The 26,809-nt window shown below is 39.5% G+C and overlaps 3 pseudogenes; 1 reads left to right on the forward strand and 2 right to left on the reverse strand.

The window, feature by feature from the left end:
* LOC123281331 (poly(A) polymerase alpha pseudogene) overlaps nt 1-26,809 on the reverse strand; it is a 296,804-nt pseudogene that overhangs the window by 90,769 nt on the left and 179,226 nt on the right.
* On the forward strand, nt 4,072-5,369 carry LOC106847937 (FUN14 domain-containing protein 1-like; annotated as a pseudogene).
* LOC106847967 (poly(A) polymerase alpha pseudogene) lies at nt 23,372-24,219 on the reverse strand (annotated as a pseudogene).

Here is a 26,809-nt window from a genome sequence, read left to right on the forward strand (position 1 = left end):
AGCAATCTTAAGATACAAAGCATCCTTTGGAGGAGTGGAGGGTCTGAGCAGGAGGGCTTTGCCACAATAAGAGCTTTGAATTCAGCACAACTGAGAAGAGTGTCATAATATATGTCTTTGCTACCTATTAACAATAATGGGAAATACTCACAGAAAAGCTACTGGACATAAGGGAAAGAAAAGCTTGCTCTTAAAGGACCCATGCAGAAATTCACCCATTTCAGAAAGGAATGTAAAATCACCAGAAAGAAATGTTCACAGTCTTTTGATGAAAAGACACTCACTCAATAGGCTTTGGGCACATCTCAGTGAGAGGGGAGAACTCCCCAGGATGGGACCTCCTCCCCAGTGACTGAGACATTAGCAGCAGCCATTATTGTGACCTAGTACAGGCGTGCTGACACAGACACTGGTAGATCCCATTAGAGTTTTTCCCCTGGCCTGTTAGTACAGGGGTCTGTCCCACCCACTGCAGCAGTGATTTAATCTGGCTCATCCAGGCAGCAAGACAACCCTAGGGGCTGGCCCTACCCAATATCAAGCCCTTGGGTAACTTGTGGGCCCACACAGGTGGGGTGTGTGGGACCCCTGCAGCAGGGGTAGTGGGTTCACATCTGTGAGGCACAGTGTGCAAGATGGGCAGGGCCTGTGCAAGGGGTGGGCCTGCATTGGCAGAGTGTGTGGGGCTTCTGCACTGGGGTGAGTGGATCCACTTCAGTGGGTTGGGGAGTGCACATGGGGCAGGACCACATTGATGGGATGTGGGCCTACAACCTGGTGGTGAGGTTTTTCAGCTGTAGATCTGTGATTCACAAACAGCCACATACAGGATTTGTCCCACCTCCAACACTGGAAACAATTGTGTGCTGTCATGCCTGGGGCCCAGTTACACTCCTAAGAGAACTGACAACAGCCTTGGAGGCCTGAGGCCTGCAGCAATTATAAACCACTGAGCCTAGCCACCAGCCACACTGGGGGCCTACTCACTTAACAGAAAAACTACAGCAGGAATGTGCTATTAGACTTTGCATCCAACTGTGCTGGTGCTCCCCACACCTGATAAAGTGACTAAAGAGACTACACCAGCTGCACAAAGCTGAGCATTACAACCAGCCAGTCAGAGGAACAGCCTAGACTCCCTGGGAACCTGGAGCAAGAGCAACCCTGCCACAACAGAAAGACACATATAGCCCACACAGGGAACACTCCAGGAACATTTGGAACTGGTGATGAGAGAGAGGCACACTGCTGAGCCTCACATGGCATCCCTTACATGAGGCCACCTCTCACATGAGGCCACCTCTCTAAGATCGGGAGATATAGCTGACCTGCCTAATACATAGATATAAGCACAGAGAAAGAGGCAAAATGAGGAGACAAAGAAATATGTTCCAACCAAGAGAACCAGCCAAATCCTCAGAAAAAGTACTAAACAAAACAGAGATAAACAATCTGATTAAGAGTACAAACTAATAATAGTCATAAGGATGTTCACAGGTCTTGGGAGAGGAATGGATGAACTCAGTAAGAACATCAACAAAGAATTGGAAGACTTAAAAAAGAACCAATCAGAAATTAAGAATACAATACTGGAAATGAAAAATTCACTACAGAGACTCAATAGCAGAGTATATGATACAGAAGAATGGATCAGTGAGCTGGATGAAAGACTAGAGTAAATAATCCAAGCTGAGCAGACAAAAGAAAAAAGAGTTAAAAAGAATGACAACAGTGAAAGGGAACTCTGGGACAACATCAAGCACAGTAACACCCACATTATATGTGCACCAGAAGGAGAAGAGAGAGACAAAGTGGTGGAGAATCTATCTGAAGAAATAATAGCTGAAAACTTTCATAACCTAAGGAAGGAAACAGACATCCAGGTACAGGAAGCACAGAGAGCACCAAACAAGATAAATGCAAAGAGGGCCACATAAAGACATGTTATAATTAAAATGTCAACAATTGAAGATAAAGAGAGAATCCTAAAAGCTGCAAGAGAAAGACAACAAGTTACATACAAAGGAAATCCCATAAGGCTATCACCTGACTTCTCCGCAGAAACCTCACAGGGTAGAAAAGAGTGGCATGATATATTTAAAGCACTGAAAGGAAAAAACTTACAGTCAAGAATACTGAATCCAACAATGTTATCATTCAGAATAGAAGGTGAAATAAAGTGTTTTCCAGACAAGTAAAAACTAGTGGAGTTGATCACGAAGAAACCAGTCTCACAAGAAATGCTAAAGGGATTTATTTAAGTGGAAAAGAGACGACCACAAATAGGAATAAAAAAATTATTTAAAAGAAAACAAACAATAAAATCACTGGTAAAGGCAAATATACAGCAAAAGTATCAGATCAACCATCTATGAAGCTAATATGAAAGCCAAAAGAGAAAAATACTAAAATTATCTATTTCCACGAAAAGAGGGTAATGAATACACATGCTCAAAAAAGAGGTTACATATGATATCAAAAACATAAAATGTGGGAGGAGAGAATAAAAGAGTAGAGCTAGGGGCCAGCCTGGTGGCACAGCAGTTAACTTCACATTCACTGCTACAGTGGCCCAGGGTTCGCCAGTTCAGATCCCTGGTGTGGACCTACGCACTGCTTATCAAGCCATGCTTTGGCAGGCATCCCACATATAAAATAGAGGAAGATAGACACAAATATTACCTCAGGGCCAATCTTCCTCAGCAAAAAGGATTGGTATCAAATGTTAGCTCAGGGCTAGGGCTGGCCCCGTGGCCGAGTGGTTAAGTTCGCGCGCTGTGCTGCAGGCGGCCCAGTGTTTCATTGGTTCAAATCCTGGGCACGGACATGGCACTGCTCATCAAACCATGCTGAGGCAGTGTCCCACATGCCACAACTAGAAGGACCCACGACGAAGAATATACAACTATGTACCGGGAGGCTTTGGGGAGAAAAAGGGAAAAAAAAAATAAAATCTTTAAAAAAAAATGTTAGCTCAGGGCTAATCTTCCTCAAAAAAAAAAAAAGAGTAGAGGTTTTAGCAAGAGGTCAAACTTAAGAGGACATCAACTTAAAATAGATTGCTATATACATACGTTATTATATATGAACTTCATGGTAATCACAAAGCAGAAACCTATAATAAATACACAAAAATTAAGAGAAAGGAACCCAAACATAATACTAAAGAAAGCCATCAAGCCACAAGGGAAAACAACAAGGGAAGAAGAAAGGAACAGAGAAGAACTACTAAAATATCCAGGGAAAAAAATGTAATAAAATGGCTCAAAGTATCCACTAATCAATAGTTAATTTAAATGTCAATCAATTACATATATATATATACACATACATATATATATGATGCATACAAGAGACACACTTCAGACCTAAAGATACTCAGAAACCAAAAGTGAAGGAATTTAAAAAGATACTCCATGCAAATGGCAATGAAAAGAAAGCTGGGGTGTCAATAATTATATCAGAAAAAAAAACTTTTACAAAAACTGCAACAGGAGTCAAAGAAGGGCACTACATAATGATAAAGGGAACAATACAACAAGAAGATATAACACTTGTAAATATCTCTGCACCCAACATAGAAGCGCCTAAATATACAAAAAAACTATTAACAGACATAAAAAGAGAAACAGACAGTAAAACAATAATGGTAGTGGACTTTAACACTCCAATTACATCAATAGATAGATCATCCAAACAGAAGATCAATAAGGAAACATTGGCCTTAAACGACACATTACCAAATGGACTTAGTAGATACATACAGAACATTCCGTCCAAAAACCACAGAATACACATTCCTCTCCAATGCACATGGAACATTCTCCAGGATAGATCACATATTAGGCCACAAAACAAGTCACAATAAATTTAAAATGGTTTAAATACTACCAAGCAGTTTTTTTCTGACCACAACAGTATGAAACAAGGAATCAACTACAGGAAGAAAATTGGAAAAGCCAGAAATATGTGCAGATTAAACAAAATTCTACTGAACAACAATTGGGCCAACAAAGACATCAAGGGAGAAATCAAAAAATACGTGGAGACAAAGAAAAATGAAAATACAACATGCGAAAATTTATGGGAAACAGCAAAAGTGGTTCTAAGAGGTAAGGTTTTAGCATTACAGGCCTACCTCAACAAACAAGAAAAATCTCAAATAAACAATCGAACAGTGCACCTAAAAGAACTTGAAAAAGAACAAAGCCCAAAATCAATGGAAGGAAGGAAATAATAAAAATCAGGGCAGAAGTAAATGAAATAGAGATTAAAAAAATAATACAAAGGATCAATGAAACTAACAGCTGGTTCTTGGAGAAGATAAACAAAATTGACAAACCTTTAGCTAGACCCACCAAGAAAAAGGAGAGAAGACTCAAATAAAGTCAGAAATGAAAGAGGAGAAATTAGAATGGACACCTCAGAAATATAAAAGATTATGAGAATACTATGAAAAGCAATATGCCAACAAATTGGATAATCTAGAAGTAATGGATAAATTCTTAGAATCATACAACCTTCCAAAACTGAATCAAGAAGAAATAGAGAATTTGAATAGATCAATCACTGATAAGATCAAAAGAGCAATCAAAACCCTCCGAAAAAATAAAAGTCCAAGACCAGATGTCTTCCCTGGTGATTTTTTACCAAACATTCAAAGGAGACTTAATATCTATCATTCTTAACCTCTTCCAAAAAATTGAAGAGGAGGGGAAGCTTCCTAACTCATTCTACAAGGCCAACATTACCCTGATACCAAAACAAGACAAAGACAACACAAAAAAAGAAAATTACACTAGAGCCGTTCTTAAAGGAGTTGGGAGAGGAGGGCAGGTAGGTGTCACCTTCAGAGCAGGCTGCCAGTGGTATCATGGTGACCCAGAAGCCCCCTCCCCAAAAAACATGAAAGTGATGATGATTCTTATGAAGTGTTGGATTTAAATGGGCAGGCAAGAAGATGCCATTGGTAGAATCAAGTGCTTGGCCACAGTTCCAGACCTATTGTAGAAAAAATTCTCAGTAGCCACTCAAATTATAGTGGGTGGAGTGACAGGCTGGTGTGCGGGATTTTTGTTCCAGAAAGTTGGGAAACTTCCAGAAACTGAAGCAGGTGGCGGCTTTCTTCTCCTTCAGATTGCCAGTCTGGCTATGTGCAGAGCTACTGGAAGAGAGTTGAAAAAGAATTAAACAAAGCAAAAAGACAAACTGAGAAATCAGCAAATAAGGCAGCACCAGAAATCAACAATATAATTGAGGAAGTAGCAGAATTTGTCAAACATAACATTGTGATATCCAGTGGATTTGTGGGAGGGGAGGCCTTCCATCTTAAGAATATGAATGTTCTATCACAGTGGAGTCTCCTGTGAGAAGAGAAGTGGTGGCGACAAGGTGGTCTCTCAGCATTACATGCTGGCAGATTCTCCAGGCAATGAGAAATAACTAGCTGGACAGGACCAAGCTTACAACTTTGCATTTTGCCATCTGAACCTTGGCAAACTAATATCTACTGTAAAACAACCTATATGATATGCATACCATAGTATTCCTCAGCAAAACATGGCTTTCAGTATTTTTTTTAATTTTCATTTGTTTAGAACTTAGCCTATGAAATATCACCATTGGAGGTAGATATGGATAAAAAAAATCTGTTGGATATATGCTCCAATGAAATACTATCCTCGTTTTATTTAAATAAGATGTTCTTCGTTGTGCTGTATGGTATAGTGCCAATAATGAAAAACTAAAATTAAAAAATTAGAAATATTATAGCTTCAACTTTAGGGCTGACTCTGTTTTTAAAGCTGTTTGCAATATACAGAAGAACTGTAATGCCCCTTTTGTGGAAGGATTTAAAAATAATAGAATTATTAAAGATATTAAACAGATTTAATACCAAAAAAGAGAATTACAGATCAATATCACTGATGAACATCAATGCAAAAATCCTCAACAAAATACTAGCAAATCAAATACAACAATACATTAAAAACATCATTCACCATGATCAGGCAGGATTTATTACAGGGATGCAGGGATGGTTCCACATCCATAAGTCAATCAATGGATATACAATATTTTTAAAAAATGAAAAATCACATGATCATCTCAGTAGATGTAAAGAAAGCATTTGACAAGATACAGTATCTATTTATGATAAAAACCCTGAATAGGGGCCAGCCCCTGGAACAGTGGTAAGTTTGACACACTCTACTACAGCAGCTCAGGTTTGTGGGTTCAGATCCTGGGCACTGACCTACTCTACTCATCAGCCATGCTGTGGCAGCGACCCACATACAAAAAATAGAGGAAGATTGGCACAGATGATAGCTCAGAGCTAATCTTCCTCAAGCAAAAATAAGTGGAAGATTGGCAACAGATGCTAGTTCAGAGGGAATCTTCATCAGCAAAAACAAATAAAAATAACTGAATAAAATGGGTATAGAAGGAAAGCATTTCAACATAATAAAGGCCATATATGACAAACTCACAGCCAATAAGATACTCAAATGGAGAAAAACTTAGCAATCCCTCTAAGAACAGGAACCAGACATGGATGCCCACATTCATCACTCTTATCTAACATAATAATGGAAGTCCTAGCCAGAGCAATCAGTCAAGAAAAAGAAATAAAGGGATCAAAATTGGAAAGGAAGAAGTGAAACTGTCACTATTTGCAGATGATGTGATTTTATATACAGAAAATCCTGAAGAATCCACAAAAAAGTTTTGGAATAATAAATGAATATGATAAAGTTGCAGCATACAAAATCAACAGACTAAAATAAATTGCATTTTTATACACTAACAATGAAGTAGCAGAAATAGAAATTAAGAATATAATCCCCGGGGCTGGCCCCGTGGCCGAGTGGTTAAGTTCGCGCGCTGCGCTGCAGGCAGCCCAGTGTTTCGTCGGTTCGAATCCTGGGCGCGGACATGGCACTGCTCGTCAGACCACGCTGAGGCAGCGTCCCACATGCCACAACTAGAGGAACCCACAATGAAGAATACACAACTATGTACCGGGGGGCTTTTGGGAGAAAAAGGAAAAAAAAATAAAATCTTTAAAAAAAAAAAAGAATATAATCCCAATGTATTACTCCCCCAGAATACAACTACAACAAAAATAATAAAACAACTAGTAATAAATTTAACCAAAGAGGTGACAAACCTGTACATGGAAAACTAGAAAAAGTTGTAGAAAGAAACTGAAGAAGACACAAATAAATGGAAAGTTATTCTGTGCACTTGGATTGGGAGAATTAACGTAGTTAAAATGTCCATAATTCCTAAAGCAATCTACAGATTCAATGCAATCCCTACCAAAGTTCCAATGATGTTTTTCATAGAAATAGAGCAAAGAATCTTAAAATTTATATGGAACAACAAAAGACCCCAAATAGCCAAGCAATTCTGAGAAAAAGGACAAATCTGGAGGTATCACACTTCCTGATTTCAAAATATACTACAAAGCTATTTTAATCAAAACAGCATGGTACTGGCACCAAAACAGACACATAGATCAATGGAACAGAATCAAGAGCCCAGAAATAAACTCTCACATCTATGGACAGTTAATTTTCAACAAGGGAGCCAAGAACACAGAACAGAGAAAGGAAAGTCTCTTCAGTAAATGGTGTTGGGGAAAACTGGAAAACCACATGCAAAAGAATGAAAGTAGACAATTATCTTATACCATACACAAAAAATAACTCAAATTGGATTAAAGACCTGAACGTAAGGCCTGAAACCATAAAACTTCTAGAAGAAAATATAGGCAGTACACTCTTCGACATCGGTCTTACTAGCATAATTTCAAGTACCATGTCTGACCAGGCAAGGAAAACAACAGAAACATTAAACAAAAGGTACTACATCAAACTAAAACGTTCACAGCAAAGGAAACTATCAACAAAACAAAAAGACAACCAAGCAATTGGGAGAAGATATTGGCTAATCATATATCTGTTCAGGGGTTAACATCCAAAATATATAAAGAACTCATACATCTTAACAACCCAATTAACAAATGGGCAAAATATCTGAACAGAAATTTCTCCAAAGAAGATACGCAGATGCCCAACAGCCACATGAAAAGATGTTCAATGTGACTAATTATTAAGGAAATGCAAATCAAAACTAAAATGAGATATCACCTCACATCCATCAGAATGGCTATAATTAACAAGACAAGATACAAGTGTTGGAGATGTGGAGAAGGGATAACTTTCAAAAACTGCTGGTGGGAGTGCAAAATGGCACAACCACTATGGAAAATAGTATAGAGATTCCTCAAAAAATTAAGAATACAACTACCATCCAATCCAGCTATTCCACTGCTGGGTATTAATCCAAATAACATGAAAACACGAATGCATAAAATATGTACACCTCTGTGTTCATTGTGGCATTATTAACAATAGCCAAGACTTGAAAGCAACCTACATGCCCATCAAGAGATGAATGGATAAAGAAGATACAGTGCGTATACACACTGGAATACTACTCATCCATAAAAAAACATGAAATCTTTCCATTTGCAACAACATTGATGGACTTTGAGGGTATAATGCTAAGTGAAATAAGTCAGAGGGAGACTGTCAAATACCATATGATCTCACTCATAAGTAGAAGATAAAAAGAATGACAAATGCATAGGAACAGAGATTGGAGTGGTGTTTACCAGGAGGGAAGGGAGGACGGGGGAAGGTGAAAGAGGCAATTAAGTATATGTGTGTGGTGATGGATTGTAATTAGTCTTTGGGTGGTGAACAAGATGTAACGCACAGAGAAATTGAAATATAATGATGCACACCTGAAATTTATATAATGTTATAAACCAATGTTATCTCAATAAAAAATGATACATAAGTAATTATACACAGTGCCTGGTATGTGATGGGCCCTCAGTAAACATTCCTTCAATCCCTTCCCTTTGCCATCCTATTTTCTCTCACTTCTGCCAATTTTCTCCTTTATCTCCTTTCTCTTCAGTGACTTCGTCTGAACTCAGTCTAACCATTTAGCAAAGAAGGCCATGCTACCCATCTCTTGTGATTCTGCTTCAATGCTTCTTGGCACGGAGCCTGATAGTCTACTCAAGGCAGTAGACTATATTTATATGGAGAGCTCTGTTGTTTTGTTTAAAAGTCATTTTATGTTCACTTAAAACTTATATAGACTTTCTTGTAACTTAGACCTGCCATTTCCAGTTCTGCCCTGTTATTTTATACATTCATTTCCTTATTTCATCTTTCTTCAGTCTTTCTCTTTACATCTTATAAATAAAGACAGTACAGAGACAAAAGTAATGCCCAAGCCACAATAGGTAATTCCTTTACCCAGATGAATGCTATTTGCAAGACATCCCCTGAAGCCTGTTTCTAGGTTTGGCTTTCAGCAAATCTAACTCTAGAACACATTTCCAGATCCCCAGGGACAATAACTGTGCCAGAAGCCACACAATCTGTGAGTAATTCTGCCTTGGAGTAAGACATTTTCCAGGATATTGTTCATAAGTTACTGGTACCCAATCTTTCCACTCCTGGAATTTAAGCCTCCCCTGTCATTTTCATCTCCAGTTGGCCTGCCAGGACACTGCCTAGAAAATGCCTGACCCTAGATGACCAGGGTGCACCATTGCATAGTCCGAGAATTATAAGTGTTTGCACTTACTCAGCACTCACTACGTGCCAGGCACTATCTGAGAGGTTTTATATGTAGCTACAGTCTTCATTAAAAAATACCACAAGTGATGTCATTTCCATTTTTATGGATTAAAAAAACTGAGGCAGAGAAGTTAAGTAATTTACCCAACATCACACAACTCCATAATTTTACCTCATCTCCCACCGAATAAATGTTAATAATTTAAATGGGGCAGAGGACACCCTAAGATTTCTGAGGTCTCCTGAATAAAATATAACCCTCCAGAATGATGTTTGCCTGCTCCATTGTCAGCACTCGACAGTCAGCATTTTGTTATCCACCTAGCCCTTCACTTAGGCACCTGTGAAGCTGAGTACCTGAGGGTTACTGTAAATATTCGATAAGATTACCTTTCGACCTTGTTATGAAAAGAAATTAATCTTGTCAACTTGCTATTTTCCTGTTTAACCTGAGGGGTAACTCAAGCTTCACAAGGATTTAAGAGCTTGTTTTAAGAAGAGAATGCCTTCAAGGATCACCAGATAACAGCCCCTAGCTTCCCTTGAAGCCCAGAAGTCAGATTGACCAGGGGCTTAATGAGAGTGAAAGAAAAATGGATTACCCCTGACAAGATATTTTCACATATTGAGGTATATGTGGTAACTATCTAAGTTCAAAACTGATTTGGCTTGAACTAAAAAGCCTTATTTATGGCCTATCAAACATGCATTGTACATCTGCATAATCACTGAGGTAAATAATGCACTCTCTTAAAATAAGAATGCATACTTCCCCTCCTACACCGTATTGGTAATACCCTGTTGGTAATGCCCAGATTAGTCACTTTCCCTGCATCAGGGTCATGTTGACCTGCTAATTTGAAACTGAATAGCTCTTTGAAATTTTGATGGAAATGTATCCTGGGTGTGTTTAATGTATCTTCTTTGTTCTAAAAAGATATGACTGTACTAAAACGCATGCTTCTCTGGAAGGTCTTGTAAGGCCTTCCTGGGTTATAATCCTCACTCTGGCTCATAATAAACTCACCCCAATTTTGATTTATAGGTTGTTTATGGATTGTTTGCACTTACACTCCTTTGTTTCTCCAAAACTCCCCATGCCACACCCCTTAGGTTTATAAAACACCCTGATTTCTTCTAATGTTAAGGTGGATTTGAGAGAACCCAAGCTCCCACCTCTGTCTTGGGAAATTCAAATAAATTTTTCTCCATCTCCAAGCAATGATGTCTGTGTTTGGCTTGGTGTGCATCAGGCAGACATACTGGAGATTAAGGGGTTTAGTATCACCTGTTCACTGACACCACTCACAATTGCACATCCCTTCATAAAAGCTTGCTTTTATGAATCTCAATCTCCTTTAGGAAGAAACATGGTCAGGTTCCCGTGTCCATTAAAAGTCACTTTTACTGAATTGTCAGCTATTCACACAGCCATTCTCTAGCCATAAAAAGGGTGCCCTAGGGAAAGGAACTGTAATGTGAAGGAATCAAGGGAGGAGGGAGAGTTCCTACAATGGTCACAATCAGGAGGAGACACCAAATGCAGAAACAGTCATAAGGCAAACCCAGAATTTATGGCCTTTGAACAATGGCAGCCCCACCTATCTCTTTCCATGCCTGTTGGCATCTGACATCCTTCTCAGCCTGCCCCTCCTGGCCTTGTCTTCTTAGACCAACTAGAGGCCTGGGCCTGGGGCCAAAGGAAAGTACCCAGCACTGAGCTGTGTGGGTGGAGGGAGCAGAGAATAAAGTGTTCAGCTCATAGGGGACCTGACTCACCGATGTACATATCACTTGTGCAGGGAATGGATTAGTGAAGGGCTGCTCTGCAGGACTCATTGTTTAAGGAGTCACACTTTCACAATACCGTCTGACTAGGAATTAAGGGTTTGGGAGGCATCACAGGTTTCTCCCATTTGTACATCCATTTGTCACTCCCTCTCCCTCTGTTGGGTTACATTCCTCTCTCCATAGGTCATTTATTTACTGAGTTGCATATGGGAAGATCTGTTGAATTCCTTAAAGCACCCAGCATTTAACTCAGTTCAAGAGTGTCTGTCATCTTAGTGATGAGCAGACACAAATATCTTTTAAAGGCTCTGCAGGAAATCTGAACAAGAACCTTTGCACCACCCACAATCCCTCTGGGGTTTGTGCTAAACACAAGAAGTGGACAGAAATTACTGTGTGCTGGAGACCTTTATGTTTGCACCTCACTTAATGCTCACAGTGACCCTTTGACATCAGGACTATTATTCCTATATTGCAAATGAGAAGCCAAAATTCCAATAAGTCAATTAACTTGTCCCTTATCCAAGAACTGGGAAAAGATGGAACCAGGACTTGGACTCTCATATTTATGAATCTAAAGCTCATGTTCTCACTCCACACCATCCTAGCTACTAGAAATCAAAGAATGGAAAGACGACTGCTTCTACTAGAAATATTCATAAAAGGCCTAAATTAAGAGATAGGACCTAAAATGGGTCTTAGAATGAAGAACAATTCAGGAGGCTGAACAAGAGGGTGTAAGGGAGAAAGACAAATCCCCTAGCCTCTGGGTCCTTCTGGCTGGGCTATGAATTAAATTCACATGAGACAAAATAACAGGAGAAAATCAAACAAAGCTTTGTAACTTGTATACATGAGAGAAACTCAAGAAACTGTACAACTCAACAAAATGGTGGAAGCTGTTTCCTTAAATACTATCTTCAGCTAAAAACAAAGGAGGATATTGAGGATGGGGGCAGTCGGTTATGGGAGATTATCACAAAAGTACAGGAAACAAGAGTAAGGTTTTTATGCATATTTAAGTCTTTGCCTTCCCCACTGTAAAGTGTTTCTAGAGATAAGGTCATCCCCCCCTTCTTCCTGGTACAGAGAGGGAGATGTCTTTGTTGGAGATCCAGATGGATATTTCCCTTAGAAATGTGAATTCTACTTTTCAGGGCTTCTCCTATGTCTGCAGTTTTTAAGAGTAACCAGCCAAAAATAATCCTCATGCCAGGGGCTGGCCCCGTGGCTGAGTGGTTAAGTTCGCGCGCTCCGCTGCAGGCGGCCCAGTGTTTCGTTGGTTCGAATCCTGGGCGCGGACATGGCACTGCTCATCAGACCATGCTGAGGCGGCGTCCCACATGCCACAACTAGAAGGACCCACAACGAAGAATATACAACTATGTACCGGGGGGCTTTGGGGAGAAAAAGGAAAAAATAAAATCTTTAAAAAAAAATAATAATAATAATCCTCATGCCAAAGAGACACATTTTAGAGTGGCCAATTCTGATCCTCCACAGTCCCACCTTTGAAACTTTAAGAAGTTTCATAGTCCAGAAGCTGAGTGGCAGATTGTTACATTTCATTGAACACATTTCTTAGTCCTGATAATAGATCAGTCCAGTTAAATTCATTTTATTAGGTGGTGATGCAGGTGGGCTCAAATTTAGGCCTATATTGTGAAAGCAAGAAATCAGGTATTTAATAAGAAGTATTTCTACAGAAACAAAAGAAAAACAAGGTTAATCATTGGAGCAAATTATAAATCAGTTTCTGAGTTCAGTGGACAGCTAGTTAAGAAGATTTCTAGATGTCAGTGTCGAAGCATCTCTTCCAGCTTAAAATGTCTCTGATGATATCATCAAGTGTTCAGATGTCCTTTTGAGTTGTTTACACAGCAACAGGAATGCTATCATGGTGATCTCTCTTAAGTTTATATCAAGTTGTCCAGCTTCAGTTTGCAGAGCTTTAGGGATAAGGGTGATTTCAGTTCACAATGATTTCAAATAAAAATGATGGGGAAAAAAATTGAAACCATTAGTTTGGAGATTTTTAGCAAGATATTTCAGGCGACTAGAAGAACTCAGTATCTAGTATCCAGTCTTGTTTACAAGTAGAAAACAAAAACCTCAAACACAATTAACAGATCTAGGATCTAATATCCACAAATGTGTATTATAGTTTTTACTGAAACATAATTTTTCTCTCTAAAATTACTCTCATTTTTACCAAAGATAGCCAAAATAAGACTGATTGGCTTGTAAAGTGAGTCTAGTTTCAATAAATTTGGCCCAATTATTTACATAAGTACAGCAAGAATAGCAATTGATCATATATGCTCTTTTAAGCCTGCTTTGCTGGAAATTTTCATAAGGAATCTCGGATTGAACTTTAAAGGCCTCTCAAGGCCAGGAAAGCCAAGAACTTTCAAACAAAGTGAGTAATATCTACAGATTTGGGTGAATTTTTCTCTTCTTGAGTTCCCTAAAATATTTCAAGGTTCCGGCAACTGCCAGATAATTGACCTTCCTTACTTACCCGGTAAGGTTGCTAGGAACCCTGTAAACAAGGTACCATGTCAACGTTTCCATGTGGCTTTATTCCATAAAGCCCAATCTTTGTTTCTGAAAAACTGTTTGGTTGTATCTGAGTCTGTGCCTGTTTCTCTCAAATACGACATTCTACTCAAAGCTTTTATAAGATAAATAATGTTTCCAATTGTGTCCTGTTTTAAGGTGAACAGATTCTTATTGAATTTATGAAAATAACTATATTTCCATGGAAATAACAATACTTACTTACTAAGAGTTTCAAAATTCTGGTGGAGTCAGGCAGGAAAAAAAAGATAAATTTTTCAATTTTGTTTAAAAAGTATAATTAACCAAATTGTTATAAGTCATAGTTAGTGTAAGAGAAAATAGAAAAAGATTTTCTTAAATCTGAAGAAAATCAAAACATTTAAAAGACCTGCAATATTTCAAGTGAAGTCATAAAAATTATAATCATCCTCATTAGTTCAGTCCTGTATAATCGATTTTTGAGTTTAATATTCTGTTAGCAGTTTTATGGGGTTATCAGTTTCTCTGTTAGAGTTCTGTAATTTCTTACACAGTTCAGTTTTATAATCTGAAAGTTTGTCAGAAACCTGTATTTTAGAATAAATGTCAGAATCCCTTACATGAATCTCTAAAGATGAAAACATTTGTAAAATAGAGTAAAACAAAACTGTTTGTAAATGACAAAAGACTTAAAAATAAGAACTGCCTGTAAGTGACAAAAGACTTGAAAATGACAATTAACAAAGCAATTTTGTTATTTATGTGCCATAAAACACTTTAAGGTAATAACTAGAAGTATAACTGATAACCAGGACAGATTAGAATTTTCCAGAATGTTACATAATTTTTAAAACACTTACATCAATAACATCTGCCCACACAATATCATAGGTCCCTATGAAGCAATGCTTAGTTACCTATTTATCCATGGTAACAGTTAAAGAATTTTAGGCAAATTCTAAAAATGAAATAGCTGTAAGAAAAACCTTACTACCTGTTATTAAAGACCTGACTAAAACAATATAGAAAATTTATTTTTGATAAAACACAAAAGCCCTACCTTTCTTGTAGAATAGTCAAAGAAAAAAACCTTTCATAATCATTTTACCAAGAGCAGACTAAAAGTTTAAGAAAATTATCCTTTTAAGAGAGGGGAAAAAGCAAATTCTAACTTTGCAACAGTTTACTTTTGATATTAAAACTCACTTAATTAAATTCATTTTAATCTTAGCCAACTTTACCATGTATAAAACTTTCTTTTAGAATTCTTCTTTTAAAAACCTTTTATAACTTTCTGTTTATGTTCAGAACTTGTCCCATGCCTTCTTTTTTTTCTTCTGGTACTTTAGGACAAATTTATCTTTCCTAACAAAACAAATAAAAATATTTCCATTCTTCATAACTTCCTTACTGAAAATATACATCTTCCTTTCCTTAAATACAAACATATTTTCCTTATTGACTTCTAGTAGCTTTAATCACATGTTGCGATTTTTAACCCTTATAAATCTTAATTTTTATGTAAAAACTAAGAAGTAAGCAATTATGAACTGTCTTTTATATTAGCATTCTATGGTTTGGCAAGGTTATAAATAGTTTTTATAATTTTAGAAACATGTTACTTTATAGTACAATATTTTAATAAAACACAAGCCATGTTTACCAATAGACTCAAACACCTTTTAGTTTCTCTGTAATATTACAAAAGTAGGTAAACTTATATTTAGTAATTAATGTCTAATATTTTATCTCATTTAGAAATAATGTAGATATTCAATGAATTTTCCAACATTTAATTGAGCAAAACTTCAGAGTTTCAATTTACTAAAGAGATTTTTGAAGTTATTAAACACATGTCATAAGATATAATTATTGCTAAAAGTTTAAACTCTTACCTCATTTGCATCATTTGTCCCCAGCAATTATGTTTAGATTACCCATGAAAACTTCATGAGACATTAAACAAAATTAACTACCATTCTAAGTTATGCTGACAAACTTGTAACAGGGATAATATGAGCTTTGTTAACTAGTGAACCAGGCTGCATATCTGCATCATATCCAATGCTGATAACTCAAGGTACATGTATATTTTAATCAAACAAACTTAAGCTTTCATTCACCAAAGGTTATTCCACATCATGTTAACTTGAAAGACATGTAAGCACTTAACTTTAAGTCAATTAAATAGAACTCTTAATTTTGACCACTTTATCTGGAGGTAAAATATCACACACATACAACATTCATATAGACGCAAGTAAACACATAGACACAGACAGAGATGTCAAATTTTTGTTATGAATCAGGTGCAATACAAAGCTCACTAGTTTAGGAGAAACATTTGTACTTCAAAGAATGGCTTTCAAGTCCTAGAGGAGATGGGAGCAGAAAATCTGCATCATAAAGGCACAGAGAAAGTAGTCAAGTTTTCTTCAAGATGGAGTTTCTGGGGCATATTTGCCTAATCTGTTTCTAATATCTTGATCTTCTGTCTCAGTCAATATCAAGGAGCATTATAAGGAACAGGGGAGGGTTTGAGCTTGTCAAAAGACGGGTGAATTTTGAACTGCTTTCTAGAGCTGTATCACCAGGCTTGCAGAAATTTGCAAGACAAAGACAGTTTCTTCTAGTCCCCCAAAGAACTGGACTATCTGACAAAAGACGCTGACCCATCCCTCTGGCTACACCCTTCCAATTCTTCTTTATATTAGGGAAATTTTTAATTTAATAGATGAATCAAAGATTTGTATGTTCTAAAACTTTCAGGACAATGTATCACACCTTTAAAGTCTACACAAAGCTTTTAACAACGGCCCTCTTTCTAAGTGTACAATTTAACCCCAGATAAATTTACCTTGGAGCGGGGAGCTTTTATTATCCTTTTTTATTAGTACCTCTATTCACCTGTAGATTTTTATCTCATATTGTGTGGGTTCAGGCAACCTTACTGACTTCCCTTTAGTAACTTTAATTAACACGTCTGAAGGGCAGATTTATATGTTGTCTTACAATCAGGCATGGGAAATATCCCTTTCCTAGTAAGACACATTGTCTATCTCCACAATACAATCAGGCAAAAAGATACAATCACTTCACATTAAGCCTATAAATATATCAGTTTTTCTACAAAGTTTTATTTGAATTCCATCAAATCTTAAACCTCTAATCATAGCTTTCAGTAGGACTTTATCAATAGATCTTGGTCTTATAATTTTAGATAGAGGAAGCATTCTCAGTCAGACATTTTAAAACATACTCAGGCACAGTTGATATAACCTCTTTATATAAAATCAGCTCAAACATTCCAGTCTTTATAAGCTTATCAACACTTACACTGTTACATTTTCTCAATTTAATTGTAACCTGAGTAAGGGTCTTAAAGCTACTCATTATTTTTCTTTTTGTATTTCCTTTTTAATGTGGGATTCTCAAAGATACCAATAAAAACTATGATGAGAGCTCTCATCAATTGTTTTGCCAATTTAGAAGTTTTTCAAACTTAATCCATTGTCTGGCCACATTCATGAGTAGGATCTTAACAGTGACACATACCAATAAGCTTAACCATGGATGAAATAGGCGCCCTCAAAAGAGATGCAGAAAGTTCGTTCCCCAAAATAGTCAAAGCAAAGGCCTTTACTGCACAATAAGCAATGAAGGTTGAGACGACCAAGGCCCCTTATGAAAACAACCGGGACCCCTTATGACAAAGTCCTCTGAGAGCTGACACAGCCAGACAAAAAGAGTGTGTCCCAGAAACCCAGTCTACTCAACTGGCCAACAAGACGCATGCTGGTACATGCATCCTCTGGATGGCAGAGACCAAAAATGTCCCAAAGCCAAGCTCTCAAGACACAGAAAAAGACAAAAGAAAAACCTCATCTGATGCACACTAACAGCTTTAGCTAAGCCTTGGGTATCTCAGGGCCAAATTAGTACCCAGGAGGGAGGAGCCACAGGCTTGGGGGTAATGTGTGCTTCACAGAGTACCCCATCGTTGTATGGACATTTTCTTGAAGTTGGTGGGGTGACCTGTGTCATTTACCCCATTCCATGACCACTTTTCCTTTCTCAGGAGAATTTTTGAGGTGGTGAGTGCTCTAATGACTCTTAACTGCCTATCATATTTGGCACATTTTTGGCTTCCAAGATGCCCTTAGAAACAGCTTTCACCCCATGTGCATATTCCCAGACAACAGGCTTATAGAGATGCCTGTGTCTTATGACAAATGACAAAAAAAAAGACAGAGACAAGGAAAAATACTAGCTCTGGGCGGAAAAGGATTTACAACAAATGAGTACTCAACAAAATATCTTGGAGTCACTGAGTCCAAGAAGCTAGCTTCACCAATATTTTCTCCTGCTAATATAAATCAAGAAAAGCAAAAGAAACTCACCACTCTTGCTTCCAATAGACCCTGCAGGCAGAGATCAAGGAGACTTACGTGGTAAAGACTCTTACCTTCTGCTGGCTCTTTTCAGGGGTCCAGGATTCTCAGCTGCAGTAGTCCTGGAGTGAGCAGTGTCCAGCCAGTGAAGTTTTATCCCATCCAAGTTGCCAAACTGTAGGGGAGGAAAACAAATCCTCTAGCCCTGTGGGTCTTTCTGACTGGGCTATGAATCAAATTCACATGAGACAGAATAACAGCAGAAAATCAAACAAAGGTTTGTAACATGTATACATGGGAGAAACTCAAGAAACTGGGTAATTCACCAAAATGGTGGAAGCTGTTCCCTTAAATGCTATCTTCAGCTAAAGACAAAGGAGGATGTTGAGGATGGGGGCAGTCACTTGTGGGAGATTACCAGAAAAGCAGAGGAAACAAGAATAAGATTATTATACAGACGTAAGTCCTTGCCTTCCACATTGACAACCGTTTCTAGAGATAAAATCATCCCTCTTCTTCCTGGTACAGAGAGGGAGACACCTTTACAGATGGAGATTTCCCTTAGAAATATAAACGTATCTTACAAAGGGTAAATTCTACTTTGCAGAGCTTCTCCCATGTCTGCAGTTTTTAAGGGTAACCAACCCAAAATAATCCTCATGCCAAAGAGATACATTTTGGGGTGGCAAATTCTGATCCTCTACACGGGCAAAGGTATTATAGAAAGAAGGAAAAGAATTAAAATCAATTAAGACATGAGAAAGAAAAATGCAGGTTCAGGTCTTACTACATAGATCAAGGGAACAGTTGGGGCTATGCTACAGGGTCGTTGAATGGAGGCCTCAGGAATTTGAACTTCATCCTGCAGATGATAGCAGTCACTGGAATGCTTTAAGAAGGTCAGGAACAGGACAAAACAGCATTTTCAGGAAGATTACCCTGAGAGTATTAGGCAAGATGACTTACGGAAGTGGTTTTCAACTCTGGCAACTCATTAAGTGCCTGAAAGCTTCTTTCTTTTCTTGTTCCAACTTTTCATTTTAACCTAATTTCAGACATTCAAAATGTTCCAAAAATAGGAAAAGTTCCCATGTACCCTTCACTCAATTTCCCCAAATATTACTGCTGTAGATAACCTCAGTATAATTATCAAAATAAATAAATTATCATTGATAGAATATGATGAACTAATCTATAGAACTTATTCAAATTTCATCAACGTTCCCACTAATGTCCTTTGTCTAAACTAGGATCCAACCCAGGATCACACAATACATTGTTGTTTTGTCTCCTCAGTCTCTTTAATAGGGGCCAGATCTTCAGAATTTCTTTTAATTTCATGATCTTAATATTTTTGAAGAGTATTGGCCATTTTGTAGAATGACTCTCAGTATGGGCTTATCTAATATTTCCTCTTGATTAAACTTAGGTTATGCACTTTTGGCAAGAATACCACAGAAGCGATGCTATGCCTTCTCAGTCCATCATATCAGGCCCACGGTATCTATATCTCTCCTTACTGGTGATGTTCAGTTTGAACACTTGGCTAAGCTTTCTCCACAGTAAAATGACTATTTTTTGTGGAAGATTTTTTAAACTACCAATGCCTGAGCCACACAATAGGCCAATCAAATCAGACTCTCTGGGGACAAACCACAAGAACTGACAGGTTTTTAATCCACCACAAGTGATTCTAACCACCAATCAGGGTTGGAAACCATTAGCTTAGATAATGAGGATTAGAATCCTGGAAATCAGCAAGGAAGCCAGACCTTGGGCCTCTCTTTTTAAGAGAATATCCAGTTCCAGACACAGATAAATATACCTGAACTTTAGCATGGACACCTGGTAGGGGAAAGGAAAGGCAAAAAAAAACCCTACTGAGACAGTGATGGGTGAGTAGACTGCTGTCCAATAAGAAGAGAAGGCAGGACTCTCAGTGAAGTGTCCAGTCCTCTTGGTCTAATTTCTCTCCAGACCTCAGAGAAACCTTTGCTGCAGCAAAAGCACACACCATATAATTTTATTGTCATCAGCCTGACCTGAGCTACTAATTTCCACTGAGGGAGAGAATTATGGATCATGTGATATAAACATACCACCACACATGCAAATACAAACACTTTTGGGGATGAGTGAATGAATAATTCACAGAGTCTACATCAGAGGTATGTGAACCTTAAACAACTTCACCCTATCCACTTGGACTTTTGCCCTTAATCTCTTCTGGAATAAGAGAGTAAGGATCCTGTTGTAAATTTCATGGAATAGCCAACTGTACACATCTCCTGTCACCAGATTGTTGAAGCAATGATACTGTGCTCAACTTCCTTAGTGTTATTATCTTGGAGTTTCCAAGAAGAGATTTCATCAATACCTCCCTTGGGAGGGCTATCTTATAACATGCAAAGGGAAACACCAATTTAACCAAAATCTGAGGGCAGGAAGGACCCTGACCAGAACTAGCCCTAAAGTATTCACAAACCACCAAGATCTGGTGCTGCTGGTGCAGGAGGAGCTGCTGCTAGTCAATATTTGACAAAGGAGAATGCAGCTCAAACACACACGGAGTACTAACAAAGAATTAACTCAATTATCCCTCAATTATTACACAGCCAATTATCTCTCAAGCCTCTCTATGGGGTCTCACTGAGAGGGGTGGCACATAATTAAATGCTAACACATGGATGAAATAATTTATAGAAGGGTGGGATCAACTGAGTCAGGAATGGCTGGGAAAGGTTTCAGGAAAGAGGCAGGATGCACGTTAGGCCTTTGAATGGTTAAGCCTTAGGGAAACGAAGACAAGGAGAAACACAATCACAGGGAACCAGGTATCAGGCACCACTGTAGATGTTAGTTTTAAAGGGGATTTCAGGAATGAGAGTGGGTTTCCATATGTTATTTTATCTATTCCTACCATATGGAGTTATATCAGAGGAGGATGATGATCCTTCAAAAGGTGAGGTAACTTGCCAAGGCCTGTGGTGGATCCGGGATTAGAAAGTAGCTATGTCCAACTCCAAAGCCCACAGCAATACCACTACCACTGAGAGAGGACTGAACACAGTATGTTTAAGGAACAGGAAGAGGCAGGGATGGCTACAGCAGAAAGACAGAGCTAAGACACAGGGCAATTAGGTAAGCTTGCTAACGTGGGACCATGTGTTGTACAGCCATGAAAATTAGACAGAGACATTTGAACTTGGTCTTCTGGTTACAGAAGAGCCACTGAAAGTTTTGAGTAAGAGAGTAATCAAAGTGAAGCCTTTGAGCAAAGACCAAAGGGGATGGGGGTGAAAATGGGAGTTCTGGGTTCCTAAGCTACAGAGATGCCACTAACAACAGTAAGGAGGGCCACAAATATAGTGGAGCAAGAACTGGACTAAGAGTCAGAAGCTTGGGTTTAAATGTAAAGTGCTACGCAATAAAGTCATGGCTACATCAGGCAAGTCACATTCTCTCTCTGGACTTCAGTTTCTCTTCATCTGTAAATTGGGTGAAGTGAGACAATCTCTCAACGACCTCTAACACTTTGCTACTCAAAGTGTGGTCCACCAACCAGCAGCAAGGAATCATCCAAAAGCTTATGAGAAGTTCAGAATCTCAGGCCCCACCAGAAGAATCAGATCTGTATTTAAACAAGATCCTCAGGTGATCTGTAAGTGCATTAAGTTTGAGACACTTCTCCAAATTGTTCAGACTCACCTCAACTCTGCCACTTCACAGGAAAAAACAAAAAGCACAGATTGTTTTCCTTTTCACTTCATCTGTGCCCTTTTCCTAATCCTAACCCCCACCCCCCAGACTTGCCTACATCCAGAGAGAGGTTTTAGGAACAACCGTGGGGTAGCGCTGCCTCCTGTGGCCATGATCAGTAAATGCACCTAATCTTACTGCTCTCACCAGTAAGGGCGGTGGGGGGGGCGGGGGGGTCAGCAGAGGGCGTGAAGTCCAAGTCACAGATTAGATAAGAGAATCACAACCACCCACAATGACTGGAAATAAATGTCAGATAGATCTCAGCCTGCATCATAATGTCGCATTTCAAAGGGCAGTTTTTATAACGCCTAATAAAATGTGGTCTTAGTGTGAAACCTGGGCTCCTGGACAAGCTCTGCCCTTGGAATCTTCAAAAATAACTCACTGTGACAGTTATTTTCAGACATCCAGCCCCTGCTGGAACTCTGCCAGTAAACTTTCAGTTTTCCAAAGAAGCTAACTTTACTATGTCAGTTCTTTCCCCTCCTGTGTCAAAATGGGTATGATGCATACTCATCAATCCTAATCCTACTCTGCGTAGGCACTGAAATAAGTTTAATACTTTTTCACACAACAGACCTTCAAACACTTGTGAACAACCACCATGCGCCCCTCCCATCCTCCCTCAGCCATTTCCCAAATGACACATTCTGAAGTCCCTGCACCCTCCTGTCACTTTCCAGTGGGCAAGTGAAGTGTGTCAACCACAGGGGAAACTCTGAATTCTGGGAGTGTTCTAACCAGAGCAGCAGAGCCACAGGACCACCCGCTTCTCCATTCCGGGCGCTACACCTATATGTAGAAAGCCAAAGGCCACTCAGCTGATTTGAGGTTACTGCTCTTCCTACTTGTGCCGCTGCTCCGGCCTCCCATACCTGTGTGGGTGTATAATTTTCATTCTGTTTTATTTTCAGTGTCTACAACCAATTTTATTTCATTTATTTTTTTTTTTAAGATTGGCACCTGGGCTAACAACTGTTGCCAATCCCTTTTTTTTTTTTCTGCTCTACTTCCCAAATCCGCCCCCCCCAACCCCCGCCCCGGTGCATAATTGTATATCTTAGTTGCAGGTCCTTCTAGTTGTGAGATGTGGGACGCCGCCTCAACGTGGCCTGACAAGCAGTGCCATGTCCGTGCCCAGGATCCGAACCCTGGGCTGCCACAGCAGAGCTCGCGAACTTAACCACTCGGCCACAGAGCTGGCCCCTCAATTTTATTTTAATATAATCTAAACACATGCCATTTACTAAATATCAAGAAAAACTTATGCACAAGAGTTGATGCTATTACATTTCGATAAAGTTGACAAATTCTTGCTGCTAGCATAGCCTAGGAAACACCACCGAGGAAACTTAGTGTATTGGAATAGATGTTGTGGCGTTTGGCCCACAGTTGGATAGCTCTCAGAGTTAACCTGAAGTCGTCAATGTTTGCTACTAGATGTAAAATTTCACTTGTTACCCTACAACTGTTAAGTCTTCTTATGCATCTTATATCTAAATTTGTAAGCAGACTGTCATCTCTTAAACCCATTTCTTCTGGAATAGTCTGCAGTGCTCATTTTGCAAACAAAATATCGATCTCTCTCGCATCAAAAGACAGTTTGATAACTGGTACAAACGTGCCTTCAACAGCTCTTAAATCTTTTACTTCTTCCTGTCATTTAAATTCATATGGAATGAGGTGAAAAAGTCACTCAATCAGTATGTCTTGGTGCAAAACACAACGCATCAATATCAGCACCTTTTGTATGTACTCCTAATCTTTTAGATCCAAACGTAAAAATCTTTCCTCCAACATTTTCAGTTATAGATTGTGGAAGATTCTTGCTTTCACTGATTTCTCGTATCCACTCTTTCACTAGGTTAATTTTCCCTAAATTAAAATCCTGCGCTGCAGTTCCTCTTCCTCCTCAAAAACCCCAAAGGGCTTCATAGTCTCAGTGAGTTTCTAAGCAGGCAGTCAGTCTCCTTGGGGGCTGCTAAGCTGAGAGGAGACGCAATGCCAGAACGCTTCTGTGGCGGCTGTGTTTGCGGCGATCCCTGCACTGTGACTGGAAAAGGCATGCCTCCTGCATAGGCACCGCCCAGTCACTTCCTCCACGCCGACTCCTCCCCCCAACCATCGCCACTGCCATCCTGGGCATGATCCACTGAGGTGGGAGGGAGGGGGGCCTGACTCAGCCCTGAGTCCACCCCACTCCTGTGCCCACTCCTGCCACTTTAAACTCAGTTTTATTTCTTAAGAAATATTTATTAAAACCTGCTATGTCCTATGCACTGGAGAGACAAAGGTGAATCAGACCTGGTCACTGCCCTCACTGAGCTCTGAGATATGGGGTCAATCCAATTCAAAGCCAGACTGTAACCAAAAATTTGGTCTCTGAACCGAATGCCAATCTAAATAATAAGCACAGAGTCTTGAGTGAAAAGGAGACTGCTTTACTTGCCAGGCGGAGAGAGCAAAGCAATGTCTAGTAACTCAAGAATTACTAGCTCCCCATTGAGAAATGGGTAGGGATTTTCATTTGGGGTTTTAGGTAGGGGAGGGGGGCATGTAGGCTTGTTGGCCAGCATTTTCCCACCAGTCTGCATTTGGCCTTGTGAGGCTACATGCAGGGCATGATAAGGGAATTCACAGAAGGGTCTTCTTGGCTGTGTGTCTCCCTGGCGGACAGTGGATTCTGGTACCAGGAAGCTCTGGGAAGTTTCAGTTTCTTGATATTCTCTGGACATTAGTTTCTCTGTAAAAGAACTTCAAGGACCCATGATTAGCCACAACTTTGGCAGGAGCCCAGCTTGAGGCCACAAGGCTTTAACAATTTGTAACTTCTATTCCATTGTAAAGCTCAGGGAGTCAAAGCTTAAAGAAACAGATATTTACGTATGAGTGTAACTAAAGAAGCAGGGAACAGGGATAAATGCTTTTGGTTTTAATTCCCTATCTGCTGGGTTCAACGTGGGGGATTGAAAATTAGGGCCAGTATTAAGAGCCTGTAACAAGACCCTTACAGTTCAGTGAGACACACCTCGATAGAGGCATACACAGACTTTTTTGGCCCATCTTATCAATCCCATTAAAATCTTCCACCTTAGTTTTCTGGGGCTCAGTTTTTCTCATTTCAAGCTCAAAGTGAAAAAGAAAAAAGCAAATGTCCAGGTGGTCCTTTTGCAATCATAGTTGGATCAGACATTTCCTTCTGGCTAACCCAAGATGTTGGAGAATCCCATTTCATTCTGAATGTCCTCTTTCTCCTATTAGCGCTCACCACATGTGCACACACAGCAGCCAGGCAGCTGCACACTAACAGAAATTCTAGAAAGTCAGGAAACTTGACTTTTGGTCCTGTGGCTTTGAGGCTAACTGACTGTGTGATGTTGAACAAATCATATGACTTCACGCACTTTCATTTCTGCTTCTGTAAAACAGAGCAGTTGGATTAGATCTCCATGGGTCTATGTGTATAGTGAGAGCTCCTCAGAGACAGCATCATCCCTTACTCCTCTCAGGAGCCACCACCTGGCAAATAGCAGGAACATCTTAGGCGCACAAATCTTCCGTGTATGAATAAATGAGGATTAGAACAACATGAACATGGAATCGATCAACAAATATTTCTGAATGTCTGGTAAGCACACTGTAGAGTGGGAAACCAAATAACTGTGGCAGAATAATATTTTCTCGCCACTTTCCCCTTACCTCCTTCCCAGCAGGAGGTCTTTCTAAGTCAGAGGGACTGTGCTAGCACAAATAATGATCTGGAAATGGGCTCTAAGTCATTGTCAATATTAACAAGAGAAAATTCTGTTTGTCTTGGGGTTGTTTCATATCAATGTACCTGAGGGACCCAAAGCCCCCTCCCATGGTACAAAGGACTCGATACCCTAACCCAACTCTATGGAGGGGAAGACCAGACAGAGTGATCTGATGGGGAGCTGTGACCTGGGGAGAGCAGAGGAGTAAACAGACTAGGGCACCTAGAGGAAGGTCTGAGGAGCTCCCTGATCCTGAGCAGCCTCGGAGGGGACTGATGGCAACTCAGTGGGAAAAGTAAAGCACCTCCCTCAGGTTCCATGTGTATGAGTGATCATTTATGAGTAAAATCTTCTTTCTGATAAAGGAATGCACTTTAACATGCTTTCTAACACATCAGGCCTGGTTAAAGTGTTACAAAAATGTCATTCCATTCAACAAGCATTTATAGAGTATTCCCAAAGTGCCAGGCCCTACATAAGCTCAGGAACACAAAAAGAACAAAAACCAGCCCCTGCCCTCAAAGATCACCCCCATTAGCTCCATGCTCCTTCTCTGCACTGCCCTCCTCTCTGCCCTCCACCAACCCAAACCTACCCCACCCTCGAGCCCCAGCCCAAGTTGCACTGACCCAGAGACCCTTGAGCAACAGATTCCACAGTGAACTCCTGTCACTTCTGAAATTTGATTCCACTTATATCTCGAGATTTTATGAAAGGTATGTTATCTTCCTAGTTCCTCTTGAGCCTCCTGAGGACAGAGATCATTATTAAGAGAAGCCACACCAGACCAAGCTCAGACAAAGCCCAAGCCTTCAATTTAAGGACAATGTCCACTGCTGAACACAGTCCCTGGACCCATGCAGTTATGAACCTTGTGGCAGCAAAGTCTACAATCACCTCC

This window comes from Equus asinus, chromosome 26 (assembly GCF_041296235.1).
Source record: "Equus asinus isolate D_3611 breed Donkey chromosome 26, EquAss-T2T_v2, whole genome shotgun sequence".
Taxonomy (NCBI): domain Eukaryota; kingdom Metazoa; phylum Chordata; class Mammalia; order Perissodactyla; family Equidae; genus Equus; species Equus asinus.